This window comes from Protopterus annectens, chromosome 12.part0 (genome assembly GCF_019279795.1).
Source record: "Protopterus annectens isolate FY-2018-M chromosome 12.part0, PAN1.0, whole genome shotgun sequence".
In the NCBI taxonomy this organism is placed as follows: Eukaryota; Metazoa; Chordata; order Ceratodontiformes; family Protopteridae; genus Protopterus; species Protopterus annectens.
This window is the reverse complement of record NC_056746.1, coordinates 1,412,972,679-1,412,986,062: the sequence shown is the minus strand read 5'-3', so window position 1 is coordinate 1,412,986,062 and position 13,384 is coordinate 1,412,972,679.

Sequence of the window (13,384 nt, the reverse complement as noted above, 5' to 3'; positions counted from 1 at the left end):
TACCTCATATTCGATCTGATCTGTTCCTCATAATATCTGTGGTTTGTAAATGTTGCAATGCTTGATATTTGATGGTTTAGTAGTAGCATTGTTGCCTCACAGCTGCAGGTTCTTGGGTTTGATTCTTGGCTGGGGTTCCTTCTTTGTGGGGTCTGTATCTTCTCCCTGTGTTTGTGCGGGTTTGCTTTTGTGCCCTCCCATGTTACAAAGACATGTCTGCATTATTTCTTCCTGGGCCTCTGCTGAAAATTGTTTATTTGTTCCAAGTCAGACTGTCCTGATTAAAAATGTTAAATAAAGTTGACAGGCATTTGAATTTCAGACATAAGGGTTTCTGAATGTTTTAATCCGTTGGTATTTGATGGTGCAGTGGTAGTATTGTTGCCTCACAGCTATAGGTTTTCTGGTTTGATTCTTGGTTGGGGTGGCTTCTGTGTGGAGTCTGCATCTCCTCCATGTATTTGTGTGGATTTGCTCTGGTGCCCTGCCATTTTACAAAGACGTGTCTGCAGTTTTAATCCCTGCTGAAAATTGGTTTTGTTCTGTCCAAATTGATAGGCATTTGAATTTCAGACTTCAGGTTTCTGAATGTTTAATTCCTTGCATAATTGATGGGTAGTATTGTTGCCTCACAGCTATAGGTTTTCTGGTTTGATTCTTGGTTGGGGTGGCTTCTGTTTGGAGTCTGCATCTCCTGCCTGTGTTTGTGTGGATTTGCTCTGGTGCCCTGCCATTTTACAAAGATGTGTCTGCAGTTTTAATTCTGCTGAAAATTGTTTTGTTCTGTCCGCAGTAAAATTGACAGGCATTTGAATTTCAGACTTCAGGTTTCTGAATGTTTAATTCCTTGTATAATTGATGGTGCAGTGATAGTATTGTTACCTCACAACTATAGGTTTTCTGGTTTGATTCTTGGTTGGGGTGGCTTCTGTCTGCATCTCCTCCTGTATTTGTGTGGATTTGCTCTGGTGCCCTGCCATTTTACAAAGACGGTGTCTGCAGTTACCCTGCATCTCTGCTGAAAATTGTTTTTGTTCTGTCCGCAGTAAAATTGACAGGCATTTGAATTTCAGACTTCAGGTTTCTGAATGTTTAATTCCTTGCAGATTTGATGGTGCAGTGGTAGTATTGTTGCCTCACAGCTATAGGTTTTCTGGTTTGATTCTTGGTTGGGGTGGCTTCTGTGTGGAGTCTGCATCTCCTCTCTGTGTTTGTGTGGATTTGCTCTGATGCCCTGCCATTTTACAAAGACGTGTCTGCAGTATTAATCCCTGCTGAAAATTGGTTTTGTTCTGTCCGCAGTAAAATTGACAGGCATTTGAATTTCAGACTTCAGGTTTCTGAATGTTTAATTCCTTGCATAATTGATGGTGCGGTGGTAGTATTGTTGCCTCACAGCTATAGGTTTTCTGGTTTGATTCTTGGTTGGGGTGGCTTCTGTTTGGAGTCTGCATCTCCTGCCTGTGTTTGTGTGGATTTGCTCTGGTGCCCTGCCATTTTACAAAGATGTGTCTGCAGTTTTAATCCTTGCTGAAAATTGTTTTTGTTCTGTCCGCAGTAAAATTGACAGGCATTTGAATTTCAGACTTCAGGTTTCTGAATGTTTAATTCCTTGTATAATTGATGGTGCAGTGATAGTATTGTTACCTCACAACTATAGGTTTTCTGGTTTGATTCTTGATTGGGGTGGCTTCTGTCTGCATCTCCTCCCTGTATTTGTGTGGATTTGCTCTGGTGCCCTGCCATTTTACAAAGACGTGTCTGCAGTATTAATCCCTGCATCTCTGCTGAAAATTGTTTTTGTTCTGTTCGCAGTAAAATTGACAGGCATTTGAATTTCAGACTTCAGGTTTCTGAATGTTTAATTCCTTGCAGATTTGATGGTGCAGTGGTAGTATTGTTGCCTCACAGCTATAGGTTTTCTGGTTTGATTCTTGGTTGGGGTGGCTTCTGTGTGGAGTCTGCATCTCTCTCTGTGTTTGTGTGGATTTGCTCTGATGCCCTGCCATTTTACAAAGACATGTCTGCAGTATTAATCCCTCGTCTCTGCTGAAAATTGTTTTTGTTCTGTCCGCAGTAAAATTGACCGGCATTTGAATTTCAAACTTCATGTTCTTCAGAATACATAGTAGCACAACCTTTTTTCTAGCAATTTTCTAAGTTTATAAGATGAATATTTTAAATTTGTCCCTATTTTTGGGACTGTATTCCCCATTATTGGCTTACCAGGTTTTGTGCTAAGGTTGACAGCTATGGCAAGAACTGAATTCACTGAATATGGACTGTAGAATTGTGCATATTTACTGATAAAGGTGCACTGTAGAATTGTGCATATTTACTGATAATGGTGGACTGTAGAATTGTGCATATTTACTAATAATGGTGGACTGTGGAATTGTGCATATTTACTAATAATGGTGGACTGTAGAATTGTGTATATTTACTAATAATGGTGGACTTTATGATAAATGTTCTCAACTGGGCAGTTTTGCCATTATGGGTGCATATGTTTTGTTTCATTGCTTACTGGAAAAATGTTCAAAACAAATTTAAAACACCCTCTAACAAGTGTACTGTATTGTACAAGGAATATAATTTTTAGTACAATGAGGAAGGTGTATCAAAGAGCACATGTATGTTTCATATGCAAGGGCCTATGATTCAAAACAGCCCAAAATTAATCTTTATCTGCCACTGGCAAAATGTATTTTCTTTGAATGTGGGTTTCAATGCTGTTTCAATGAATGTGAGTTTCAAGGGCAGAGAAGTTTTAATGCTAAGTTTTCATTGTGAGACTGCATTGCTTTGTTTAACAGATGACTTAATGTTTGTGCTGTAAAATACAAAATAAAACTTTCAAATGAAGTCCAATCATTGAAGTAAAGCAGTATGCACATTAGTGTTTATGGTAAATGGAGTGAAATAGCAAGTAATGGTTAATTGGAATGGCTGCAGAGGCTCCAGTTCAACCATTATTTTGTCAGGGGGCAGCAAACTCAGACAGGCCCAGCTGAACTATACCTCCCAACTGTCCAGATTTTCAAAGAATGAATAGATTTTTGCTTCTTATTTTTGGTTTGTTGTTCATAAAATTTGTAGTTTTAATTCCTAAATGATTTGCCAGAAGTCACTAAATAATAAGTTTCAGACTTCATAACCTTCATAAAAATGCATGTTAAAGTAAGATGTGTCCAAGCAAGGCAAGGAGTAGTTGTATCTACCTTGGATGGGGAGGACACACTGCATAAGTACTACAGTGGCTTTTCATCTGTCCTTGATTTTGCAGAATGGTCTGGTTTCTGTCATATTTTTGTACTGTCGATTTATGCTTATTACTCAAAGTGCCTGTTGCTCTGTGTTTAAGTAGCAATGCTTTAATGACCATAAGGTAAGCTTGTCTGACATGCTTTAATAAGCATACTGTTAAAGAATTGCCAACATTGAAAGCCTTTCTGTTGTTGCCATGCAGAGAATACTTGACTAGATAATGTATAAGCCTTGGGTATTAAAGGACAGGATTCCATTATTTTAAAAAGCTCATTACACTTGTTGGAGACTTCCAGTCATCTCTACAGGCTTTACCGTAAACTAAACAGAATGCCAATCATGTGTGGTCCATAACCTGTACAGTAATCCTTTAAGCAATGTATCTTGAGCTTGTTTCTTGTTTGCTTTTCATTTTTACTTTTATCATGTTTTCCCCATGAAACAAGTTGTCAGGCAGCAGGTCTTTTTGGATAAGAAACATTTTTACAAGTGGGGGCATCACATAGATTTCTACTTTCAGCATGTTGCTTGGTACTTTAATAAAGCTGAATATATTATAATTAGAACTGCAGTGCAAGGAGAAGTGGTTTGAGTTGAGTGCTTCTGGTTTTCTTATACTTGATTTTGACTGGCATTCCAGTAATGTATTTAAAAGTAATTTATTTTTCATGCCTCACAACCTTTTGTTTCCATCTAGATATTAAGTAAGCTGTCATGCAGCCAATGCATTGAAATATTTTTATTCTTCTACACTTATTTTTGTCTTGATTGGACTTTCATAATGATGGTTTGCCACCCAGGGCAGCGTATTTAATTAAAGTTAGTTTTCCATAGCTCCTCCCCTTTATGGTTGACCACACCCCTTCCCTTTGACCCCGCCCATTCAGCATCTCCTGCAGCCCCCCTGTGATTTGAAGTCACCAGCCGCCACTGCCATTAGTCCAAGACCTATTATCTCCACCAATTAAACACTCCCACTAACAATAGAACCAGGGATCTTAACTTGCTTTACAAATAAACAAAACTCAGTATATATTTCACTTCCAGACACATTACACAGGATAACTACCTGGAGCTTCTCCACATCCAGCTTACAATAAACAAAATCTCTTATATCATAGCTAACTATAGAATCCCACCTATGTCCCACTCAGCCCATAGCCCCTCCCTAATCAGTATTCAGTCACTATGCATTAAGCCAAATAACTGTAGAATCTCACCTATGTTCCACTCAGCCCATAGCCCCTGCCTAATCAGTATTGAGTCACTATGCATTTAGCCCCTGCCTAATCAGTATTGAGTCACTATGCATTAAGCCAAATAACTGTAGAATTCCACCTATGTCCCACTCAGCCCATAGCCCCTACCTAATCAGTATAGAGTCACTATGCATTAAGCCAAACACCATTCTCCTAGGAGACTTCAACTACTTATCCATTAACTGAGAGACTTGCATATCCCTCAACCATGTATGCCCAAAACTTTCCGGACTTCATCATTAAAAAATCTCTGGACCAGTTAGTCTACACCCCAACCAGGAGCAATAAAATCCTGGAATTGGCCCTTACCAATATGCGGCAGCTTTGCTCCTCACCAATTGCAACTTCCTCCCTGGTCAAATCAACCCACAGATCAGTCACATTCCCCTTAGGACTGATGCTAAAAGCATCTTCCAATATCTCAATATTCAGAAATTATGCCTAGGCTAATCTACTAAAACTGAGTGATGACCTGGCTACATTCAAAAGCCCCTACCATCTCAATGACAATATTGCTTAGGCAGAATCTTTTACTGCCAAATACTATGCACATGTAAATAGCTGCATAGATGTATCTGTCCCCCTCAGAAGTAAATACAATGCCAGATTTAAAAATAAACCTGTATGGTGGAGCCCTAATATAAGCAATGTCTATAATAAAACAAAAAAACTATTCATTACATGCAAAACTAAATTTAACCCTCAAGTTGCCAATAATGCTCTTGATAAATTTAACAAAGAACTTTGAAGTCTGATCAAATCAACCAATCCCAGATATGAGGTAAAAATAGCACCCAGACAAAGGATAACCACAAAACTCTTTTTACCTATGTAAGAAACCTCAGAAACAATGTCCAACACTGAGCAGAACTGAAAGTAAAAACTATCACCTACTCAGACTCAGATGATATAGCCAATATTCTAGCAGACAAATTTAGTTCAACCTTTACTTCCTTCCTTTATTCTCAGATCACATAACTGCATTTGCACTCCCCTCCTCAAGTCTCCAAAGAACAAGCCCTCAAGATGCTATCTGTAGCCAAGATCAGTACTTCTGTGGGGTGAGATAACATACTAGGATACCCACTGGCCAGTCTTAAACATGACTTGTCAGACTACCTAAAGATGTTAAAGAATATCAGCTGTCAAACAGGCTTCTTGTCAGATGAATGGGGGGCAGCAACAATCAGCCCCCTGCACTAAGGTGGGGGTATCAGTAGACCGAGATAATTATAGATGCAGAAGCCTGACAAGCCTCATCTGTAAGGCTATGGAAAGGTTCATTATGGAATTGATTAATAAGGTCATAGCTTACCTACAAACCCCTGACCCAAGCCAGTTCAGATTTACAAGGGCAGATCTTGCCTGCTTAACCTGGCTGACTGCATTGAGAAGGCTACTGAAGGAACAGATGATGGCAAATCAGTAGACACTGAATATCTAGACCTCCCAAAGGCATATGATACCATTTCACCATGGGGTATCATAGATAAACTCTCCAAGTTAAATGTAAATACTTATGTAACTCACTGGATAACAAACTGGCTCACAAACAGCACCCAGAAAACTAGTGTGGTTGACTTTACCACCCCCAGAAGACCCATTACTAGCAGTATACACCAGGGGTCAGTTCTTAAGCCACTCCCGTTTGGCATTTACTTCTTGGACATCAAAACAAATGTTAAGGGTTTATGGCTGACCAAGGCTGCAGATGAATGTAAAACTGGTGCTTTTACAAATGCCTAAGAGGACACCAAAGGCCTCCCAGAGGGCCTTTCCCAAACAAAGAGCTGGTGACAAAATCATACACAAACTAAATGGCAAGAAATGAATAGTTGTATCTTTTGGCAAGCATGACTTCCCTTGTAACAATAAAATTGATAACACACCCTTGAAAGCTGATCCAGGAGTCAGGGATCTGGGAATTTATGTCAAAAATGGACTGTACTTTGATGACCATGTATCCTCTGTTGTAAGGAAGTCCTTCTTCATTGCACAGCTTATAAATAAAGGTATGGCATCCAGGTCCAGAGATGTAACGATTCCATTGTACTCACCATCTACCAGGCTGCACATTAAATATAATGCCCCATTTGTTATGTACCTGTCTGAACACCTGTCACAAGTGAAGTGACCACAACAGTTTCTCAGTAAAAAAAACCCATCAAGGGCACAAATCACAAACAGTATACGGACCATCTCAAAGTCTTATCCATCTTCTCGGAATCATACAGGCTACTAACAGGAGACCAATGTCTCGCATATACAGCCTTTGCAGACCCTATACTATCAGAACTATCACACATTTGTAAGTCCGGTGGTAGAATGAACACCTGCTCATGGGATCTCAATCTCTTTTCTCAACATAAATGGAACATATTGGAGGGACAGGTATTTATCTCAGAGAATACCTGTTCTGTTGAGCTGTCTTCCACACCACATAAAGCAAACCACTTCTCTTACTCTCTTCAAACATAGATCCGGATATCATGATCCATGACCGTGTTTTAATTTGAGTGAATAGATGGGAAAACACAAATTCATTCCTAGTTTAGCACCCATCTCCCTCACGATGGACAGGGGCAACAACATATCCTTTTCTGCCCACATCTGGGTTATTCATGCGCAAAATATATAGGTTAGGCTTCTTAAGACCCTAACATATCAATAGCCTAGAAAGTACATATGAAGCTATGAGAGCTATGGGTGTATGGTTCAGGCTCTGCAGTACACACTCCATGATCCTATATGAGGATGAAGGTGCAAAAAGTTAATTATTATCATAATGCTGACTAATGACAAAAAACATTCAGACATTCTAAAGTTGATCAAGCAGATTAATATTTGCATATTTGATTCCTACTACCCATGAAAGGAAATGTGCTCCACAAATGGGTTCACTAAGAATACAGTACTGAGTAGTGCCACGGTACTGATATACTGAGTATGCAAATCAGTAATGTAGGTACATCTGATGCCCTGTGCAGTTCCCAGATTTGATATTCCATCTTATTCGACTCTAAGTCGAGCATGAAAAAAGAACTTTCCAAGGTGAAGGGAAAAGCACTCTTCTTCACTACAATTGTAGCAAACTGCTAAAGATCTAACATTTCTGAATGCCAGCATTTTACTACCACCCCACTGACTTCTGCCAATCACAGCCCTCAACATCTTATGCCCGGAGCATTTGTCATGCCCTAACTATGCCTCTGGTGCAAACTGGATAAAAGCAAAAATACTTAAAAAAAATATTTGTACATTTTTTTTATCTGGACCATATTTGTGAGGTGGTACTTCAATTGGATATTAATTATGTAAAAATTAAATAATTAGCTATTACAAAAAGAGGAGGAACCAGAAAATGTGTATTTCTTTGGATATAATTTCTCCAAGACTTTTGGGTTTCTAATGCCATGACAGAAATGGACCCCATTCCTAAGCCATGGTATGATTAAAGTTCACAAAATTAGTATTATTTCAATCTTTGATGTTAGCCAAAAGAGCTTTTTGCAGCACCTGCAATATGCCCAGAATTGACTCATTCTGTAATTCATACAGAGTTACATGTATTGCTATCATATCTAAATATGACTATAAATTCTTTTTTATGAGACCCATTACCCCTACTACTAATGGAACTGTCTAGTTATCCTTCCTCCATATTGATCTTGTTTCTGCCTGCAGGTCCTGGCATTTTATGACTTTGTGTCTCTCAGTACATAAGACACTATAATCACTAGGTGTAGCAATTTCATTGACCAATGCTACTTTTATCTTCTTTTCATAAACTACTATATTTGGTTTTCTTCCATCTATTGTTTGAGCTGTTGTTAATGGGTGATCCCATGTGATACAAACTTCATCCTTCTCTATCATATTTTGTGGTTCATGTTTCCAATGCTTCTGAACTACTTCAGTACCATAATGTTTGCACAATCCCCAGTGCAACAGTCTTGCCACATTATTATGCCTTTCAGTGTACAGGCCCTCTACCATTAGTGTATCACACCCAGCAACAACATGTTTGACTGTTTCCACACCTGTTTTACAGAACCTGCATTTGTCTGTTTCTCCCACATGTTCAATGGACTTTTGTAAACCACCATTTATGTACTCCACTATCCTGGGCTGCCAATATTAACCTTTAATCTTTTGGCTTAAATTCACCTCTTGTTAACCAATCCCGTCTCAAATCCTGCTCAACATGAGGTTGTTCCAGGAGCTTTTTTGTACTTACCACAATATTTATGCATTTTTTGGCACATTCAGTTGCTGCCTGATTTTTGTCTACTTCTGGTTTGATTTCCATTCCCACTTGACACTGATATGCTTCTGCCAAACTAATCAGGGAATTCATCTTAGATTTCTTCTCCTCATGTTTAAAACTTTCCCTGTGTTTGGATCTGGTGAGGTCAGCAGATATGTATGCAGTCCCACAACTGCAGATCTATACATGTAGTTTTGAGGAGGTTCATCCCTCCTTCACAATAAGGAATATATAATCTTGATTGTAGTTTTGAGGAGGTTCATCCCCCTTCACAATAAGGAATATATAATCTTGATATGCGCTCATTTTTTTGTTTTTATGTCTAACTGATCCTATACCTTTTGTGGCCAATCACCCCAAAACTGTAAGTTAGAACAGGAAGAGCAAACTGGTTTATAGCTTGGACTTTCTTCCTAGATGTCAGAGCTGTTTTCAATATTAGTTTTAGTCTTCTAAAATATTTGTTTCTGAGTTTTGTTTGCATTTGTTCATGTTTTATTGATCATTCGTCAATTGCCAAATATTTCTATGCTCACTTCTGCTAAGTTCGTATCCCAGATTGATATTGTCTTAGTGCTGGAGCTTTTCTACTTTAAATGTTGTAAAGGGTTTCATGGAATGTCCTAGATACATTTTTTGTTGAAAATGGAACTGGTTTGTTATGTTACGTTGAATGCCACCCACCCCCTGGTATCAATGATAGGATATTGATTAATAGCATTTTAAGATTAAGACCTGGATGTTTATGATTATACAGGGTGCTTGGATAAGACATTTTTAACATTGCATAATAAAATGACGTATATATTTATGTTATTATTTATTATATTGTTTTTTTGTATCTGTGGTTTTAAAATTTAAAGTGTATGCGATTGGTTAATTTGATAATTGATGTGTATATGTAAATCAGTTGGTTTTAGTGTATTAGGTTTCTGTTTAAGTTCTATAATAGCTGGACAAAAGCACTGAAATAATGGCTTTGTGATTTATTTTTTTTACTTCTTGGTGTATTATTTTCCACATTCAGTTGACACGACTATACAGCATCTTTTTTTTTTTTTTTGCTATCCATTCAGCATCTTTTTATGTTCCACAGGTTCTTCATAAATATTTCAACAAAATGTGTCTAATTCATCTTTTCTGGGAGGTGTTTCTTATTGCTTTTGCTTTGTTTCCCAGGTCTCTATAATCAATGAATTGCTTACTTTGTACTTTTCATTTATGTTTATCTGCATATCTTCTAAGTGTTTCTGTCTGTGCTGATATCCTTAATATACTTGCAATAGTGTATGATAGATCCTGGTGTATTCTGATACTGTGCTTTGTTTTTATCACGTCTATATTTCTAAGCATTTTTGTTAATCTGTTCCCTCTTCTATACTCTTCTAACAGTAGCACTTCTCATCTTAATTGCTTTATAATTTTCTCTATTCAATGTTTCCACGATGACATTTGATTTCTTCCCCTCCTTTCCCTTATTGCCCTGCATTTGTGTGGTAAGACTGTTATTAATTCCTTTTGTGGTAAGACTTTATCTGTTATTAATTTAATAGTGCTCCCTGTGAATGTGCAGAATCTAAAATTACGGTCTGCATGAAAACCATTTTGAGTTACTGTCATGCAGATGTGTTTTTGTAATACTGCTTCCTTTGTATTTTGCAATAAATGATCATAGGGTAAGTGAAGCAGTCCCATCAGTTTTGTGAATTAGGATATACATGCACAAGAAAGGTGTTTACTGATGTGACCATCTACAACAAACAGGTAAGTAGATAAGAGGTTTGTTTTTATTATGAAAAACAATGCAATCCACTGGAAGTAGAGAAGACAAATATCCACAAAAAAAATCCACAATGCTGATAATTAGTGTTTACTAATTCTTTTATGTGGCTGCTTAGCACTCATAACTATATATATAATCACTTGTCTGGAAACTGCTCTGTATGCAGATACATTTTAGAAGGCCCTTTTGTTATTTTGCAACATACAGCAAAACTATTCACACTAAAGGATATTACCACTGTTAAACACAAGGGATTATGTATATCACTTTGTGTTATTCATGTGAAAGTTTTTATACGGGTATGAGTACCTAGGCAGCTAGGTAAAAAAAATGAGTGGAGATTATTATGATATATAAAAAAAGAGTAACAAGAATAATGCCTTAAAGATATTCTTATAAATATACATAATTTAAGAAGTCTGGTTTCTTGGTGTTAGAAAAAGTCCCTTTAGTTTTTAGAGGGGAGATTATATGAGAATCAGAATATAAAGAAGCATTTTAGCAAATTAAACTAGGTGTTGATAAAATGACAGGTTTAAATGGTGTTTTAATGATTATTTTTTTAAATGTTTTCTTTGAAAATTGGTAAAGGAAAGTAAATATGTAGGTAACAGTATATAGTAAAAGATTTTTTATTGGTACGATTTAATTAAATTTTGAAAAAAAAATTTTTATGTTTTGAATTGTGCATCATGTGACCATTAACAGGAGATCAGGTGGAGGTTTATTTAAATGTAAATAGGATAATGTTGATTTAACCGATGAAGTCTGCTGCTTGACAAACACAAGCGTTGGCTTATATAAATATTTTCAGATTTAATTATTAGCATTATGGAGCTTAATTGTAAGTTTGCTTTTATAATTTTACTTCCCTTTTAACTGGAGATCATCTCTATTGCCATCAAGTAGTCGACAGGCCTGTGCTCATTTGACACTTTAACCTGTGATTATGTGGAATCTAAAATTTACATTTGTATGATAATATAAAACAAATTTCATCAGACTGTCAGGTTGTCATGCATTTGTTAAAAAGTTTATTTTATTTACATTTTGTAAAAGTCAGTATCTGATTTTTTTAATCAATACTCCCTCTCTCATATTCCGCAACAGATGGTCTAAGTGGAGAAGCGGCATTTCTGTCAAGATGGAGCACAAGTAAGAAAGGATAACTGCACTGCTATGAATGATGACCATTTGGGAAAAATGGACAGAAGCTTTTGCTAGCTTTACACTGTCAATGAAAGTCTCATCCAGGCACCAAATGACGTAGCTATACCTCTGGTTTCCAGACCAAAATAAAACAAAAGCTACAAAAAACACTGGTCATGGAGTAATTTCAAACCTAAAAAGGATGATTTCTCTATAAAAGTGATCCTGTCATTCCTTCTATACGTTATAGTATAAAAATGATGTTTTAAATAAAATTCAAGAAACAGCTTCTCCTTTGGCTCTTTTTGGAATGGGAGCCCAGTCCAGTGGTGATTTGTATATAATTATGCCCTATATAATTCCCAAAACATTTCATAAATAAATGTTGAATCATTTTGGAGATATATTGAATCAAAGAGCAAATTCAGCCAAAACAAGCAATATGCTGGGAACAGGCCTTCTGAAAATGCTCAACAATTTTTATATGTGCGGTGGTGGTGCTGCGGTAGCATTGTCGCCTCACAGTCACAGTGCTGTGTGTTGTTCTTGCTCAGCTAAAGTTTTCTGTGGTGTGGAGTGATGAATGAGCGAAAGATCTTCATTGAAGGTGTGCATCAGAGCTGGCAACTCGACGCGTAAAAATCTACCAACATCATTAGCAGACAGTTTGTTTCGCAAAGGCAACTAACAGGAAAAAGAAAAAGACAAACAACAACTATTAGTAGCACTATAATGGCACGCTTGTGTATATTTTCAATCTTGAGTTTTCCATGATTCAGGTTTAGTTGTTTAGATATCAACGAGCTTTCTTAAAAGTAAGATTTTCATAGGTTTTCCTTTCTGTGTTCCGAGTTTCATTGCTTATTTGGCAGTGTTTGGGCAACTTCAGCACTTCTGTTCAACGCATGTTCTATGGTTTCTGTGCACTGACTCATTATCAGCATCTGACACTACTTTTCTGTACCATTGGGTAGTTCAGTGCGTTAGTTCACTTTGTTATGGCTGTATAGTCACTGCTCTTTCTTTGCACTGCTTCATTTTGTTCTATACATCCTCCATAGTACTTTCCATTTGAGATGTTCCAAATGATCTATATTTGTACTGACATTACATTATAGGGTTTAATCAACTTTCAGGGTCCTTAGGTCACTGTTGTAGTCCCATTTGGTTCTAATACCATTATAGTCCTCTGTACTGATGGAGATGGCTCCACTATATTTGGATTAATCCACATTGGTTGAGCTTCAGCCTGACAAGGCAAAGCGTTTGAAGAAGATTCAACCAGATGATGGTGGGGCATTTTTGCATTGTGGCAAGAGCCCCTGCACCTTCCATATGCAGGATTTGCCTGCCAGCCTGCCACACACTTGTGAAATTATACCATCTCCAGGACTGCACAACCTCAGAAGACTGAAAAATCCAATAACTTATCACTGATGGCACACTAAAACAAACTGCACTGGCAGCCAGTTTCAGTTGAAAATAGTGATTGATGTGCAACTCGTGTATATTAATAAGCTTAAACCTGACCAGGGATAGGAAAGCGAATGGAGGTTCCAACCTCATGCTGTCAAATGTTATACTGATGCAAGGTAACAGACTGATCTTGCTGATATCTAAAGTTTCACATTCTGACATACTCAATACTTATGTTTCACC